This window comes from Myxine glutinosa, chromosome 1, assembly GCF_964187855.1.
Source record: "Myxine glutinosa chromosome 1, kmMyxGlut1.1, whole genome shotgun sequence".
Classification (NCBI taxonomy): Eukaryota; Metazoa; Chordata; class Myxini; order Myxiniformes; family Myxinidae; genus Myxine; species Myxine glutinosa.
Window position 1 is genome coordinate 5085764 of NC_136261.1, and position 19672 is coordinate 5105435.

Here is a 19672-nt window from a genome sequence, read left to right on the forward strand (position 1 = left end):
TATTGGATTAAATCAACCCTCGAACCCACACCACAAGTCATCAATCTCTCCCCCACACTCTCCCTCACCTCCTCCACACTCTCCCTCACCTCCTCCACCCACCCCCTCACCTCCTCCACCCACCCCCTCACCTCCTCCACCCACCCCATACCTCCTCCACCCACCCCCTCACCTCCTCCACCCACCCCCTCACCTCCTCCACCCACCCCCTCACCTCCTCCACCCACCCCCTCACCTCCTCCACCCACCCACACTCCAAGGCCCCAACTCGCTGCTCCCCCTTCCCACAAGACGAACTCTCTGTCTTCTCTTCCCACTTTCTCCTTCAAATCCTCAACCGCTCCCTTCCCCACCCCCCTCCCCCAACCCAAGTCCTCAACCCACCGTCCCCCCACCCAAATCATCAATCCCCTCAAAACCCCAAGTCATCAACTTCCCTCTTCCAACGGTATTAGCTAAATGATTTTAAAAAAACATATAATGTCACATGGTAATGAAAATAAATAATTAAATACCCAACCAGAACTCCTGAGATAAAGATGTTCATCATGAGATGGATTTTGCTCCTTGGTCGAGTAGTTTGAGAGAAAATCGTTGGAAAGACAAATAAACAAACAAAATAAGGTGTTGATTATACTAGGGCATGCCCGTACTATATATGCCCGTGCTAGGGCATGCCCGTACTATATATATATCTAAAATTATATCCCCCCCCTCTATTTACATGAAATGGTTTGGTCCATTCGCAAAGCCAAAGCGAACGGCTTGCGAGTACGGTGACAATCCCCCCCCCCTCTATTTACATGAAATGGTTTGGTCCATTCGCAACGACCACAGAACCCCCCCCCCCCCCCCCCTCTATTTACATGAAATGGTTTGGTTCATTCGCAACGCCAAAGCGAACGGCGAACGGCTAAATCGCCATAGCTCGGTAACTACTTGTCCGATTAATTTCAAACCTTGAAAAGGCACATCCTCGGGTCCCCAGCAATATACCTGGCAAGTTTCAAGTATATCGGACCGGTAGTTGTCGAGAAACAGCGGTCGCATACACACACACACACACACACACACACACACACACACACACACACACACACACACACACACACACACACACACACACACACACACACACACACACATTGCTGGAATTATAGATAGATGAGATAAATTGTATTCTCTCTGGAACTGGGAGCCAGTCTCATTGGTTTAATATGGGGGAGACATGTGACCATCTAAGGTGCTGAAAGATCAGGTAAACACACCTCTTCTGCACTTTAATCCATAGAAATCCTGCAATGAACTACGACAATCGAGTCTGGCGATATGGAATACACAAACAACATTATGACAAGAATCGCCATTCATATCGTACCTCATGTGATTCACATTATAAATCTGACAATTAAGAGATGAGGGTCTTCACTGCAGGTAACAGATAAGAGGGAAAATGACGTGAGTTCACCTGAGGCAGAATGGCTTGTGACTTGACTTGAAGCAGAATGGCTTGTGACTTGACTTGCGGGAAAATGGCTTGTGACTTGATTTGAGGCAGAATGGATTGTGACTTGATTTGAGGCAGAATGGATTGTGACTTGATTTGATGGAAAATGGCTTGTGACTTGATTTGAGGCAGAATGGATTGTGACTTGATTTGAGGCAGAATGGATTGTGACTTGATTTGAGGCAGAATGGATTGTGACTTGACTTGCAGGAAAATGGCTTGTGACTTGACTTGCAGGAAAATGGCTTGACTTGATTTCAGGGAAAATGGCTTGTGACTTGACTTGAGGCAGAATGGCTTGTGACTTGACTTGAGGCAGAATGGCTTGTGACTTGAGTTGAGGCAGAACGGCTTGTGACTTGACTTGAAGCAGAATGGATTGTGACTTGACTTGCGGGAAAATGGCTTGTGACTTGATTTGAGGCAGAATGGATTGTGACTTTACTTGTGGGAAAATGGCTTGACTTGATTTGAGGGAAAATGGCTTGTGACTTGATTTGAGGCAGAATGGATTGTGACTTGACTTGCAGGAAAATGGCTTGACTTGATTTGAGGCAGAATGGATTGTGACTTGACTTGCGGGAAAATGGCTTGTGACTTGATTTGAGGCAGAATGGATTGTGACTTGATTTGAGGCAGAATGGATTGTGACTTGACTTGCAGGAAAATGGCTTGACTTGATTTGAGGCAGAATGGATTGTGACTTGACTTGTGGGAAAATGGCTTGTGACTTGATTTGAGGCAGAATGGATTGTGACTTGACTTGCGGGAAAATGGCTTGACTTGATTTGAGGCAGAATGGATTGTGACTTGACCTTGTGGGAAAATGGCTTGTGACTTGAGTTGAGGCAGAATGGCTTGTGACTTGACTTGAGGCAGAATGGATTGTGACTTGACTTGTGGGAAAATGGCTTGTGACTTGATTTGAGGCAGAATGGATTGTGACTTGACTTGCGGGAAAATGGCTTGACTTGATTTGAGGCAGAATGGATTGTGACTTGACTTGTGGGAAAATGGCTTGTGACTTGACATGCGGGAAAATGGCTTGTGACTTGACTTGCGGGAAAATGGCTTGTGACTTGACTTGCGGGAAAATGGCTTGTGACTTGACTTGAGGCAGAATGGATTGTGACTTGACTTGCGGGAAAATGGCTTGTGACTTGACTTGCGGGAAAATGGCTTGTGACTTGACTTGAGGCAGAATGGATTGTGACTTGACTTGCGGGAAAATGGCTTGTGACTTGATTTGAGGGAAAATGGATTGTGACTTGACTTGAGGCAGAATGGATTGTGACTTGACTTGCGGGAAAATGGCTTGTGACTTGACTTGAGGCAGAATGGATTGTGACTTGATTTGAGGGAAAATGGCTTGTGACTTGACTTGAGGCAGAATGGATTGTGACTTGATTTGAGGGAAAATGGCTTGTGACTTGACTTGAGGCAGAATGGCTTGTGACTTGACTTGAGGCAGAATGTCTTGTGACTTGACTTGATATAAAATGACTTGTGACTTGAGTTGAGGGAAAATGATTTGCCGACCACTCTGCTGAATTGAACTGATGATAATGACTGAACCAGATGTTATTGCAGGTGATGACTTGATCAAATGATGTTCTAGAATCTAGAAGGTGTAACGTTGTTATTGTTGAGTTTAGATTTTCACTGTGTTCCATTAAACTCTGATAATTTACTTGGAAATTAATTTGTGTGAACTGAAGAACGAGTGATGCATTGTGGATCCATTTGCTCGGCTTGACTGGGTTGGGGCCACCATCTTGGAGGATCGTGAATGCCTGGTTCGAGCTCGGCTTTTTGAGATCGCAATGCAGACAAACCTCATGAAGGAACTCTGATGGCCATGTACATTTATAAAGCTTGTAAACCACCATCCTGGTGAGTAGCTGGAATGTTGAGGAGATCCAATGAATTGATTTTGAGCTACCTTGAATTGTATCATTATGATTCTATTTTCAGTTTTCATGATTAAATAGTAGTTTTGTCCAACCATTACCTTGTGTAATAATGGGGTTGTCGCTCATGTACTCTCTTATTGTGTTTGCAGATAACCCTTCCACTGCTTTCTCTTCTTTCAGTTCTATTTAAATAAATAGAGCTGAAAGCATCAAAATTGAAGCATCAGTTACATTCCTCGAAAGGAGGAAATTGCACTTGGAGGATCACTGCAACTTAAAGATAATTCCGTGGAATATCACTACAACTTAAAAATCATTCTGTGGAATATCACTACAACTTAAAAATCATTCTGTGGAATATCACTACAACTTAAAAATAATTCCGTGGAATATCACTACAACTTAAAAATAATTCCGTGGAATATCACTACGACTTAAAAATCATTCCAGGATTATCACTACAACTTAAAAATCATTCCGTGGAATATCACTACAACTTAAAAATCATTCCGTGGAATATCACTACAACTTAAAAATCATTCCGTGGAATATCACTACAACTTAAAAATCATTCCGTGGAATATCACTACAACTTAAAAATCATTCTGTGGAAAGCACTGCAACTTAAAAATCATTCCAAGAATATCACTACAACTTAAAAATCATTCCGTGGAATATCACTACAACTTAAAAATCATTCCGTGGAATATCACTACAACTTAAAAATCATTCCGTGGAATATCACTACAACTTAAAAATCATTCCGTGGAATATCACTACAACTTAAAAATCATTCGGTGGAATATCACTACAACTTAAAAATCATTCCATGGAATATCACTACAACTTAAAAATCATTCCGTGGAATATCACTGCAACTTAAAAATCATTCCGTGGAATATCACTACAACTTAAAAATCATTCCGTGGAATATCACTGCAACTTAAAAATAATTCCGTGGAATATCACTACAACTTAAAAATCATTCCGTGGAATATCACTACAACTTAAAAATCATTCCGTGGAATATCACTACAACTTAAAAATTATTCCGTGGAATATCACTACAACTTAAAAATCATTCTGTGGAATATCACTACAACTTAAAAATCATTCCGTGGAATATCACTACAACTTAAAAATCATTCCGTGGAATATCACTGCAACTTAAAAATAATTTCATGGAATATCACTACAACTTAAAAATCATTCTGTGGAATATCACTACAACTTAAAAATCATTCCATGGAATATCACTACAACTTAAAAATAATTCCGTGGAATATCACTACAACTGAAAAATCATTCTGTGGAATATCACTGCAACTTAAAAATCATTCCGTGGAATATCACTACAACTTAAAAATCATTCCGTGGAATATCACTACAACTTAAAAATCATTCCGTGGAATATCACTACAACTTAAAAATCATTCCGTGGAATATCACTACAACTTAAAAATCATTCCGTGGAATATCACTACAACTTAAAAATCATTCGGTGGAATATCACTACAACTTAAAAATCATTCCATGGAATATCACTACAACTTAAAAATCATTCCGTGGAATATCACTGCAACTTAAAAATCATTCCGTGGAATATCACTACAACTTAAAAATCATTCCGTGGAATATCACTGCAACTTAAAAATAATTCCGTGGAATATCACTACAACTTAAAAATCATTCCGTGGAATATCACTACAACTTAAAAATCATTCCGTGGAATATCACTACAACTTAAAAATCATTCCGTGGAATATCACTACAACTTAAAAATCATTCTGTGGAATATCACTACAACTTAAAAATCATTCCGTGGAATATCACTACAACTTAAAAATCATTCCGTGGAATATCACTGCAACTTAAAAATAATTTCATGGAATATCACTACAACTTAAAAATCATTCCGTGGAATATCACTACAACTTAAAAATCATTCCATGGAATATCACTACAACTTAAAAATAATTCCGTGGAATATCACTACAACTGAAAAATCATTCTGTGGAATATCACTGCAACTTAAAAATCATTCCAGGAATATCACTGCAACTTAAAAATCATTCCAGGAATATCACTACAACTTAAAAATCATTCTGTGGAATATCACTACAACTTAAAAATCATTCCGTGGAATATCACTACAACTTAAAAATCATTCCATGGAATATCACTACAACTTAAAAATCATTACGTGGAATATCACTACAACTTAAAAATCATTCCAGGAATATCACTACAACTTAAAAATCATTCTGTGGAATATCACAACAACTGAAAAATCATTCCGTGGAATATCACTACAACTTAAAAATCATTCCAGGAATATCACTACAACTTAAAAATCATTCCGTGGAATATCACTACAACTTAAAAATCATTCCATGGAATATCACTACAACTTAAAAATCATTACGTGGAATATCACTACAACTTAAAAATCATTCCAGGAATATCACTACAACTTAAAAATCATTCCAGGAATATCACTACAACTTAAAAATCATTCTGTGGAATATCACTACAACTGAAAAATCATTCCGTGGAATATCACTACAACTTAAAAATCATTCCAGGAATATCACTACAACTTAAAAATCATTCTGTGGAATATCACTACAACTTCAAAATCATTCTGTGGAATATGACTACAACATAAAAATCATTCCGTGGAATATGACTACAACTTAAAAATCATTCCAGGAATATCACTGCAACTTAAAAATCATTCCATGGAATATCACTACAACTTAAAAATCATTCTGTGGAATATCACTACAACTGAAAAATAATTCCGTGGAATATCACTACAACTTAAAAATCATTCCATGGAATATCACCACAACTTAAAAATCATTCTGTGGAATATCACTACAACTGAAAAATAATTCCGTGGAATATCACTACAACTTAAAAATCATTCCGTGGAATATCACTGCAACTTAAAAATCATTCCGTGGAATATCACTACAACTTAAAAATCATCTGTGGAATATCACTACAACTTAAAAATCATTCGGTGGAATATCACTACAACTTAAAAATCATTCCATGGAATATCACTACAACTTAAAAATCATTCCGTGGAATATCACTGCAACTTAAAAATCATTCCGTGGAATATCACTACAACTTAAAAATCATTCCGTGGAATATCACTGCAACTTAAAAATAATTCCGTGGAATATCACTACAACTTAAAAATCATTCCGTGGAATATCACTACAACTTAAAAATCATTCCGTGGAATATCACTACAACTTAAAAATTATTCCGTGGAATATCACTACAACTTAAAAATCATTCTGTGGAATATCACTACAACTTAAAAATCATTCCGTGGAATATCACTACAACTTAAAAATCATTCCGTGGAATATCACTGCAACTTAAAAATAATTTCATGGAATATCACTACAACTTAAAAATCATTCTGTGGAATATCACTACAACTTAAAAATCATTCCATGGAATATCACTACAACTTAAAAATAATTCCGTGGAATATCACTACAACTGAAAAATCATTCTGTGGAATATCACTGCAACTTAAAAATCATTCCGTGGAATATCACTACAACTTAAAAATCATTCCGTGGAATATCACTACAACTTAAAAATCATTCCGTGGAATATCACTACAACTTAAAAATCATTCCGTGGAATATCACTACAACTTAAAAATCATTCCGTGGAATATCACTACAACTTAAAAATCATTCGGTGGAATATCACTACAACTTAAAAATCATTCCATGGAATATCACTACAACTTAAAAATCATTCCGTGGAATATCACTGCAACTTAAAAATCATTCCGTGGAATATCACTACAACTTAAAAATCATTCCGTGGAATATCACTGCAACTTAAAAATAATTCCGTGGAATATCACTACAACTTAAAAATCATTCCGTGGAATATCACTACAACTTAAAAATCATTCCGTGGAATATCACTACAACTTAAAAATCATTCCGTGGAATATCACTACAACTTAAAAATCATTCTGTGGAATATCACTACAACTTAAAAATCATTCCGTGGAATATCACTACAACTTAAAAATCATTCCGTGGAATATCACTGCAACTTAAAAATAATTTCATGGAATATCACTACAACTTAAAAATCATTCCGTGGAATATCACTACAACTTAAAAATCATTCCATGGAATATCACTACAACTTAAAAATAATTCCGTGGAATATCACTACAACTGAAAAATCATTCTGTGGAATATCACTGCAACTTAAAAATCATTCCAGGAATATCACTGCAACTTAAAAATCATTCCAGGAATATCACTACAACTTAAAAATCATTCTGTGGAATATCACTACAACTTAAAAATCATTCCGTGGAATATCACTACAACTTAAAAATCATTCCATGGAATATCACTACAACTTAAAAATCATTACGTGGAATATCACTACAACTTAAAAATCATTCCAGGAATATCACTACAACTTAAAAATCATTCTGTGGAATATCACAACAACTGAAAAATCATTCCGTGGAATATCACTACAACTTAAAAATCATTCCAGGAATATCACTACAACTTAAAAATCATTCCGTGGAATATCACTACAACTTAAAAATCATTCCATGGAATATCACTACAACTTAAAAATCATTACGTGGAATATCACTACAACTTAAAAATCATTCCAGGAATATCACTACAACTTAAAAATCATTCCAGGAATATCACTACAACTTAAAAATCATTCTGTGGAATATCACTACAACTGAAAAATCATTCCGTGGAATATCACTACAACTTAAAAATCATTCCAGGAATATCACTACAACTTAAAAATCATTCTGTGGAATATCACTACAACTTCAAAATCATTCTGTGGAATATGACTACAACATAAAAATCATTCCGTGGAATATGACTACAACTTAAAAATCATTCCAGGAATATCACTGCAACTTAAAAATCATTCCATGGAATATCACTACAACTTAAAAATCATTCTGTGGAATATCACTACAACTGAAAAATAATTCCGTGGAATATCACTACAACTTAAAAATCATTCCATGGAATATCACCACAACTTAAAAATCATTCTGTGGAATATCACTACAACTGAAAAATAATTCCGTGGAATATCACTACAACTTAAAAATCATTCCGTGGAATATCACTGCAACTTAAAAATCATTCCGTGGAATATCACTACAACTTAAAAATAATTCCGTGGAATATCACTACAACTTAAAAATCATTCCGTGGAATATCACTACAACTTAAAAATCAATCCGTGGAATATCACTACAACTTAAAAATCATTCTGTGGAATATCACTACAACTTAAAAATCATTCCGTGGAATATCACTACAACTGAAAAATCATTCCGTGGAATATCACTACAACTTAAAAATCATTCCGTGGAATATCACTACAACTTAAAAATCATTCCGTGGAATATCACTACAACTTAAAAATAATTCCGTGGAATATCACTACAACTTAAAAATAATTCCGTGGAATATCACTACAACTTACAAATCATTCCGTGGAATATCACTACAACTTAAAAATCATTCCGTGGAATATCACTACGACTTAAAAATCATTCCGTGGAATATCACTACAACTTAAAAATCATTCCGTGGAATATCACTACAACTTAAAAATCATTCCGTGGAATATCACTACAACTTAAAAATCATTCCGTGGAATATCACTACAACTTAAAAATCATTCCGTGGAATATCACTGCAACTTAAAAATCATTCCGTGGAATATCACTACAACTTAAAAATCATTCCGTGGAATATCACTACAACTTAAAAATCATTCCGTGGAATATCACTACAACTAAAAAATCATTCCGTGGAATATCACTACAACTTAAAAATCATTCCGTGGAATATCACTACAACTTAAAAATCATTCCGTGGAATATCACTACAACTTAAAAATCATTCCGTGGAATATCACTACAACTTAAAAATCATTCCGTGGAATATCACTGCAACTTAAAAATCATTCCGTGGAATATCACTACAACTTAAAAATCATTCCGTGGAATATCACTACAACTTAAAAATCATTCCGTGGAATATCACGACAAACCAGTTGCAAGTGGAGGCTGTCAGAGGTTGAGTGATGATTCTAAAAAGAGCCTTTGGAACAGAACTTTGAGAATCAAGTTTCACAATCTGGTTCATGAATAATGATCCTTTACCAAGAAATGAGGTGGATATTTTGAAGCATCAGTTACATTCCTCGAAAGGAGGAAATTGCACTGATACAAACCGGCTGTGCAGCTTCACCTGTGGCCTAATGGGAGTGTCAACTGAAACCTTTAAAAGCAAGATTTCAGGTGTGAGCTCAGACAAGTCAGCTGATCTCAATACCCTGGGACAAGGTGAGTTGACTTTATATTGGATTTAATACAGCGTGAAACATAAAGGGCGAGATATTTTTTCATTGTGTTGGAACTTTTTTTTGACATCAGAATGACATAAAACTGCCTTAATTTTGTGTAAAAAATAGAACAACTTTTTAACAAAAAACGCATAGTTACTTGATATTACATTACACGTGCAGCAAAATCATTTTGACTTTGATGTTATAATATATAAATATGCTCGAGCTCTGTATGATCGAAGGATTTTCCAGTACCATATGGGGCCGGAAGAGAGATGAGCATCGGTTGGTCTGTTTCTGTTTAATAAAGGAATCGATTCGGATTCGGAACGTTTCGGACGTCTTTTCACCACTCTCTAAACACGGATATCTTGAATAATGGTACATAACTCATACATCAAAAGAATCTACTTGTACATTGTGATTCTCATCACAGAGAATGATTCCGTGGCAGGTTCATTTGTCCATCTGTCCACCATGGTGCTCAAAGACCGTCAGGGTTGCATTCCATCTTGATCCATCAAATGATCTGGAAAATGTTACACAGACTTGATTGAAGAACAATAAAATAACTTGTGTATTAAATACTTGCAGAAAACCCGGTTTCAACGGGCCATTTTAAGGAAATTAGTTCCCATTAGCATGTGGAATATTTCGCGAGTTTGACGGGAATGTCCTTTGACATCATGATGGCAGGGACCTGTGGAAATTGGGCGTAATGTAAAATGTGACGTCAAAGTCCTCAGTACCCTTCTTCTTCAAGCCCTCCTCCCAAACCCCAAATCATCAAGCCCCACTCCCAAACTCCAAGTCCTCGACCTTCCCCTCCCAACCCGGAGGCTTCAATCCCACTCCTGCCCTCCACACTCCAAGCCTTCAAAACCCCTCCCCACGACAACTTCTAAACTCCTCAAACCCCCACAACATCCTCAACCCTCCCCAACCAAAAGTCCTCAACTCCCCCCAAATTGTAACCTTCTCCCACTCCTCCCAACTCTTTTAATCTAAGCTCTCCCTCACCCTTTCGAACCCCAATATCCTGTCCTCCCTCTCTCCCTCTCTTTCATAAAACCAAAAGCGCATTCTTATATCAATCACACATCAATTTTGGTTCAGGTCCGGATCCAGATTCGGCCTATCAGTGGGATACAAAACATAAACTCTTTAGCCTGATGGAGATTTGTGCTCTACCGAGTGTCGCTCTAGATGTGGGTGTAATATTTGAATTTGGGGCTGCTAACTAACTGCCCAGACTGGGTGGTACAAGCCTGAAAAATGATGAAATTTTGCTGAGATGGCATCTCATTGTTAAAAGCAAACGAACTGCCCAGATGTGAACCTAATATGGTCAGAATCAACACCTGGGTTTTTTGTTTTTGTTTTTTTTGGATACAAGATCGAGGCTCGTGAAAGAGCGAACATTAATTACACAAAAAGTCAAACCGACACACAAAACAAAAAACAAGGGGAGCGGCAGACAAGATGGGGAGAGAGGGGGAAGGACACAAACACAACATTTGAGAGCAGGGACATCGGGAGGACTTGGGGTGAGGTGGGAGAGGTATAAAACATATGAACACTGCAAGGACTCTGGGGTGAATTAGCGGGGGTAGAAAAGATCAAGGTTTTGGATGGGGGAAGATAAGAGATGGTGGTGAACAGCTGTTTTAAAGACCTGTAGGGAGGAGTGCGATTGAAGGGAGTGGGGCAGTTTGTTCCAGAGGCGGGAGAAAAGGGGAATGAAAGAGTGAAGGTGAGCAGAGAGCCTAGATTTTGGCAGTTTAACCATAACAGGGTTGCAGGCAGATCTTGTGCGACCTGAAGGAATATTGGGGGGACAGAGCACAGAGAGAGCTGGGGGAGCAAGGCCGGAGAGGAGTCGGTAGAAGACAGAAAGACCACCAACCTGCCTGCGGTGAGTGAGTGAAAGGCCCTCGGAGTTAACTTCATCGCAGGAGATTCCAATGATTCTGAAAGCTTTGGCCTCAACAGCGTGAAGCCGAGCTAGGTGTGAGGCAGGAGCACCAGCCCAGAGGGGGGGAACAGTATTCCATTGAGCTGCGGATGAAAGCCTTGTTTGTGGTGAGGAGCTCAGGTGTGCCAAGGAAGGACTTCGCAAGACGGAGGATGCCCAGTCGGCGACTGGCTTTGGAGGCCAGCTTGGAAATGTGGTTTTCCAAAGAAAGATAATGGCATATAGTGAGACCCAAAAACTTGAGCGACAGAACTTATTGGAGAGGATTGTTGAGAAAGTAGATGGGAGGGTTTTCCAGTCGGTCCTTTCGGAGAGACATTGTAAGAGTGTGAGATTTGTCAGGATTGAAAGACATGTTCCACTTGTTTGACCAGTCTGTGATTTTGTCCAGGTCTGCAGAGAGTGAGGAGGCTGCAGACTGCCGATCTGAGGGATGAGGAATGGAGCGGCAGATAGTGGAGTCATCAGCAGAGATAGAGAGGATTTTCCAGAGAGTCGGAGAGATCATTGATGAAGACCAGAAATAGCACAGGGCCCAGAACACTACCTTGGGGAACTCCAGCCAGAACAGGAAGGGGAGATGAGAGAAATCAATTCAGGGCCACACGTTGCCTACGACCAGAGAGGAACTCCGCAAGCCATGAGTGGAGATTTCCATGGATACCATATAAGGAGAGTTTGGTGAGCAGAGCTGGGTGCCAGACCGTATCGAAGGCACATGATATGTCAAGTGAGAAAGCTCTGATTTCCTGTTTGGCATTGAGGACCTCCATCCATTGTTGAGACAGCAGAAGCAACATGTCAAGAGTCGAATGACCTGGTCTGAATCCAAATTGATGATTGGAGATCAAGCCATTGGAGAAGAGGAAGGATTTGATATCCGAAGCAATGATGGATTCCATGACTTTGCTGATAATTGGGAGCAGGCTGATTGGTCTGTAGTTGCAAGGATCTGTTTTTGCACCTTTTTTTGTGTAAAGCGGTAATGTTTGCTGATTTCCAAGATGCTGGCAGATGACCTTGAGCAAAAGAGAGGGTGATAGAACAGAGAGAGGGTGGGATAGAGCGGCAGAGCAGGATTTTAGGACCAGTGGGCTGATGCCGTCTGGTCCAGTTGCAGAATCAGAGTCGAGGTTTGATTAAAAAAAACTTCTCCGCCTTGTCAGGAGAGAAGGACACAGAGTTCAGGAGCAGTTGGACCACACCAATCTGCAGTCCAGATCACAATATCTGTATAATACAAATGGGGCACCCGTGGGAATCCCACGGGCATGGACGTGTTTGACATTTGGATATCTTGATTTCGATGCTGCACATTCAGTTTTACAAAATGGTTGCTGTCAATTCATCAGATCCAGAAATGATGTAATCTATACAATTTATTTACTTCTGATAACATATGAATGCATGTGCATGCACATGGGAAAACAATTTGTAATGTGTAATTACACCAAATGTAAAATGTGACTTCAACACCTCAAATCCTCTCCCTGCCACATCGCGCACACTGCACAGGGGAAAGGATCACACACAGGGGAGAGGGGGAGAGGAACCCCACAGAGCGGAGATTATCACACACAGGGGAGAGGATCGCACACAGGGGAGAGTATCGCACACAGGGGAGAGGATCGCACACAGGGGAGAGGATCGCACACAGGGGAGAGGATCGCACACAGGGGAGAGGATCGCACACAGGGGAGAGGATCGCACACAGGGGAGAGGATCGCACACAGGGGAGAGGATCGCACACAGGGGAGAGGATCGCACACAGGGGAGAGGATCGCACACAGGGGAGAGGATCACACACAGGGGAGAGGATCACACACAGGGGAGAGGATCGCACACAGGGGAGAGGATCACACACAGGGGAGAGGATCACACCCAGGGGAGAGGATCACACACAGGGGAGAGGATCACACACAGGGGAGAGGATCACACACAGGGAAGAGGCTCACACACAGGGAAGAGGATCACACACAGGGGAGAGGGGGAGAGGAATCCCACACAGGTTACAGCATAACACACAGGGGAGATTGGAGAGGATCACACACCGGTTGTAGGATCACACACAGGGGAGATTGGAGAGGATCACACACAGGGCACAGGATCACACACAGGACAGATTGAATAGGATCACACACAGGGGAAAGGGTCACACACAGGGGAAAGGATCACACATGGGAGAGGATCACACACAGGAGAGAAGATCACACACAGGGGAGAGGATCATGCACAGGGGAGAGGATCACGCACAGGGGAGAGGATCACGCACAGGGGAGAGGATTACGCACAGGGGAGAGGATCACACACAGGGGAGAGGATCATACACAGGGGAGAGGATCACACACAGGGGAGAGGATCACACACAGGGGAGAGGATCACACACAGGGGAGAGGATCACACACAGGGGAGAGGATCATACACAGGGGAGAGGATCACACACAGGGTAGAGGATCACACACAGGGGAGAGGATCACACACAGGGGAGAGGATCATACACAGGGGCGAGGATCATACACAGGGGAGAGGATCACACACAAGGAATAATCTGGTCCAGTAATTAAGATTATAATCGCTGCAGAAGTGGCCGCTGCCATTCGTTGTGATCCCGTGCTGTCACGTGTTGCTGGCGTTGTTTTGTCAGGTTATTGGTGCGAGTTGCTCTCGACGTCAGAATATTCTTCATATGTGTCGCGTGCATCCGAGCTGTCTTTAGCTCAAGGTTATGTAATGTGGGGCATGTGGGTGGTCATTCCTGCTTCTTTATGTCAGCACTGTGTCAAAGAGTTGCATGAGGGTCATTTGTAACTGCCATTTTCAAAATGAATACAAGAATGAGGGAACAGAACGAGACCACCAATGAACGTCGTGATCATCTCCCCCCCCCCCCCCCCGTGTGTGAACCGCTCCCCCGTGTGTGAACCGCTCCCCCGTGTGTGAACCGCTCCCCCGTGTGTGAACCGCTCCCCCGTGTGTGAACCGCTCCCCCGTGTGTGAACCGCTCCCCCGTGTGTGAACCGCTCCCCCGTGTGTGAACCGCTCCCCCGTGTGTGAACCGCTCCCCCGTGTGTGAACCGCTCCCCCGTGTGTGACCCGCTGCCATGTGTGTGACCCGCTCCCCCGCGTGTGACCCGCTCCCCCGCATGTGACCCGCTCCCCCGCGTGTGGCACGCTCCTCCGTAATATGACCCGCTCCCCTGTGTGTGACCCGCTCCCCCGTGTGTGACCCACTCTCCCGTGTGTGACCCAATCCCCCGTGTGTGACCCACTCCCCCCTGTGTGTGACCCAGTCTCCCCCGTGTTTGTGACCCACTCCATCATGTGAAAATTGAATGAAAGTTTCCTTTTCTAGAACAAAATGCATTTTAGATGAAATGAAGGTCTGCAACATAAAGCCCATTGAGACTTCCTCACAGCTTTATCTCGACTCTAATTCACCATCTGATTTCATTTTTCATAGTAGCTAGGATTGTTTAAGTCTCAGTTTCAGCTACAGTTGAGAAAATCGGAGAAATGTATTCCAACAGGCGTTTTGAATGTGTCTGGTCGGACGGGATTGTATCAGAGAGGGTTTGTATCAAAGGCGGGTTGTATCAAAGCGTGGTTGTATCAAAGCAGGGTTGTATCAAAGATGGATTTATCAAAGAGGGGTTGTATCAAAGTGGAGTTTATCAAAGCGGGGTTGTATCAAAGGGGGGGTTGTATCAAAGGGGGGTTGTATCAAAGAGGGGTTGTATCACAAAGGGGTTGTATCAAAGCGGGGTTGTATCAAAGCGGGGTTGTATCAAAGTGGGAATGCAGAGGAAACCGTCATCACTGCCAGCAGGTATAAAGTGGTAGTTCTAGTTGAGTTTGTTTCCTTGCAAAACCCAGGGTGATATAGGCCTTGACAAGAAAGTGATCAGAAAACCCAATGAATGTCGAAGAGATACAAGAGGTTTTGGATGTAAAGTTAGTTATTACTAGGTTCAGTAGAGAGGATGTACCAATAGAAGCAATCTGGATTGTGAAGATTACAGATTGGGTCAAACCCACAGTTGCAGAATAGCTTTGTTATAGCGCTATGGTGGTTATTGTTGAGTCAACAACCCAACCAGCTGGCATGGTGACAGTTGAAATCACAGCACATGAGAAACAGTGAGTTGAGATGGGTGATTAGGAATTGTTCTTTTGTGTATTTGGTCGAGGCTCACAAAGAGCTTACACAGAGAATCTATATTATAATAGCCGTAGATGATTCTGTCTGTCTGTCTGTCTATCTGTTGGGTGTCTGTCCGGGGTGTGGCTTACTCGGTTTGCAGAGTAGCTCCACCCATAGCTCCACCCATTCTGGGAGTGGCTATAAACAAATATCCACCATTTTATTAACTCGCATAGCTTTGAGTCCTGTTTTGTAGGCCCGTGGTGTCTTGCTCTCCCCCAGTTTTATTTCAAATCAAATTCGATAAATCATTTCATTTTTCACAGTCGCTAACATAGTTTTAGACTCGGTTGAAAAAAAACGGGAAGAAAATCCGATGAAAGTTGCCGTTTATAGAACGAAATGAATTCTCAAAGGCCTGTAACTTCAAGGCCATTGAGTCTCTCTCACGCCTTTATCTCCAATCTAACTCACCATATGATTTCATTTTTATCGATGGTTTTACTTTTAGACTCGGTGTCAGCAATAATTGAGAACAATCCACACACGCGGGAAAATGCAGAGATATATTTTTTAAAATCGCGTCATGGTGTATCATACACCGCCCAACATGACACCGCCGGCAATGTGTCGATATATATTAAAAATTCGCTTTTGCTTTTCCGTTATGATATATTACTATTTCGTTTGATGATAGTCGTCACAAAAACGTCAACAATGATGCCGACATATATTTCTTCGTTTTTATTTCATTCAACATATTAGCCGGAAGTAAAATATGTTTCAGGAAATTACCGAGAGATATTTCTTCGTTTTTTTTATTAGTTATGTGCGCATACACTTTAAATAGGTTTATTTGAAATCTTTAATTTTCCACAAACATTCCACACACGCGGGAAAATGCAGAGATATATTTTTTTAAATCGCGTCATGGTGTATCATACACCGCCCAACATGACACCGACGGCAATGTGTCGATATCTATTTTAAATTCGATATATCATTTCATTTTTCACAGTCGCTAACATAGTTTTAGACTCGGTTGAAAAAAAACGAGAAGAAAATCCGATGAAAGTTGCCGTTTATAGAACGAAATGAATTCTCAAATGCCTGTAACTTCAAGGCCATTGAGTCTCTCTCACGCCTTTATCTCCAATCTAACTCACCATATGATTTCATTTTTATCGATGGTATTAGAGTCGGTGTCAGCAATAATTGAGAACATTCCACACACGCGGGAAAATGCAGATATATTTTTAAAAATCGCGTCATGGTGTATCATACACCGCCCAACATGACACCGACGGCAACGTGTCGATATATATTAAAAATTCGCTTTTGCTTTTCCGTTAAGATATATTACTTTTTCGTTTGATGACAGTCGTCACAAAAACGTCAACAATGATGCCGACATATATTTCTTCGTTTTTATTTAATTCAACATTATTAGCCGGAAGTAAAATATGTTTCAGGAAATTACCGAGAGATATTTCTTCGTTTTTTAAAATTAGTTATGTGCGAATACACTTTAAATAGGTTTATTTGAAATCTTTAATTTTCCACAATATAATTTACTTGCCATTTATCATTTGATGATTACGAGACAAATTCCTTTTGAGGATCGTGACAATTCATGCGCTGCGTGGAAACTTCTATTTCCAAAATGAATGAGACGATCGATGAAGAACGCAGACTTGAACAGGATGCAGCAAGAAAACGAATGAGACGGGCGAACGAGTCCATCGACGAACGTCAATGCAAACTTGCGGGGTCACCCGTGGGAATCCCACGGGCATGGATGTGTGTGACATTTCGACATATTGAGTTAGATGCTGCACATTCATTTTTACAAAATGGTTACTGGCAAGTCATCAGATCCAGAAATGGTGTAAAAACCACCGTTTAGAGGCCATTTTTCCCCGCAAAGCGGGGGTTGGCCTTTTCGGGGACCGTGGTAGTTGTTGTTTTTTTGTCCCCTTTTTGAAGCAATGTTTTACGGCCGGATGCCCTTCCTGACGCCAACCCTTTTTGCCGCCTTCAACGACAAACAGGGAATTACCAGTGAACTGGTACTCAATTAGCCGACCTCGGAAGGATGACAGGCTGAGTCAACCCCCCTGGCATTAATTCGGCGATCGACCGAGATTCGAACCCAGGATCCTAAGCCGGCACCCTAGCCGCTAGCCCAACACCAGAAATGGTGTCATGAACACAATTTATTTACGCACAAGCACAAAAGCAAGACGGGCCGATTTCCGATTCCGACGGGCCGACGGGCGAGACGGGCCGATTTCCGATTCCGACGGGCCGATTTGGAGCAAGAAAAAGAACGAGACGGGAGAAAAAGGAGAGAAACGAGATGGGGAAAGCCGATTGGAGAGGCGAGTGAGGCGCGATTGGAGAGGAGTGTGAGGCGCGATTGGAGAGGAGTGTGAGGCACGATTGGAGAGGAGTGTGAGGCGTGATTGGAGAGGAGTGTGAGGCACGATTGGAGAGGAGTGATTGGAGGGGAGTGTGAGGCACGATTGGAGAGGAGTGTGAGGCACGATTGGAGAGGAGTGATTGGAGGGGAGTGTGAGGCACGATTGGAGAGGAGTGTGAGGCACGATTGGAGAGGAGTGTGAGGCGCGATTGGAGAGGAGTGTGAGGCGCGATTGAAGAGGAGTGTGAGGCGCGATTGGAGAGGCGTGTGAAGGATTGGAGAGGAGAGGAGTGTGAGGGATTGGAGAGGTGAGGGATTGGAAAGGAGAGGGATGTGAGGGTTTGGAGAGGAGAGGAGTGCTAGGTGGAGAGAGGAGAGTGTCAGGTGGAGACAGGAGAGTGTCAGGTGGAGACAGGAGAGTGTCAGGTGGAGAGGAGTGAGGGGTCACATATTATGTGAAATAAATAAATTGTGTTCATCACACCATTTCTGGATCTGATGACTTGCCAGTAACCATTTTGTAAAAATGAATGTGCAGCATATAACTCAATATGTCGAAATGTCACACACATCCATGCCCGTGGGATTCCCACGGGTGACCCCGCTAGTCTATATTATAATAGCCGTAGATGATTCTGTCTGTCTGTCTGTCTATCTGTTGGGTGTCTGTCTGGGGTGTGGCTTACTCGGTTTGCAGAGTAGCTCCACCCATAGCTCCACCCATTCTGGGAGTGGCTATAAACAAATATCCACCATTTTATTAACTCGCATAGCTTTGAGTCCTGTTTTGTAGGCCCGTGGTGTCTTGCTTTCCCCTAGTTTTATTTCAAATCAAATTCGATAAATCATTTCATTTTTCACAGTCGCTAACATAGTTTTAGACTCGGTTGAAAAAAAACGGGAAGAAAATCCGATGAAAGTTGCCGTTTATAGAACGAAATGAATTCTCAAAGGCCTGTAACTTCAAGGCCATTGAGTCTCTCTCACGCCTTTATCTCCAATCTAAATCTAACTCACCATATGATTTCATTTTCACTCACCATTTTTACTTTTAGACTCGGTGTCAGCAATAATTGAGAACAATCCACACACGCGGGAAAATGCAGAGATATTTTTTTTTAAATCGCGTCATGGTGTATCATACACCGCCCAACATGACACCGCCGGCAATGTGTCGATATATATTAAAAATTCGCTTTTGCTTTTCCGTTATGATATATTACTATTTCGTTTGATGATAGTCGTCACAAAAACGTCAACAATGATGCCGACATATATTTCTTCGTTTTTATTTCATTCAACATAT

At 41.2% G+C, this 19672-nt stretch overlaps 1 protein-coding gene across 2 annotated transcripts in view; it reads left to right on the forward strand.

Moving 5' to 3' along the window:
* The first annotated feature begins 9735 nt into the window (after positions 1-9735).
* The window catches only part of LOC137420917 (endonuclease domain-containing 1 protein), a 59680-nt gene continuing 49743 nt past the window's right edge, over positions 9736-19672 (forward strand). The window contains exon 1 of one of the 2 annotated variants that reach the window (XM_078778599.1): positions 9736-9826. The gene's annotated coding sequence lies outside the window, so the exon portion shown is untranslated. The remainder of the gene's footprint in view (positions 9827-19672) is intronic. The other variant, XM_078778638.1, reaches the window with a different exon arrangement.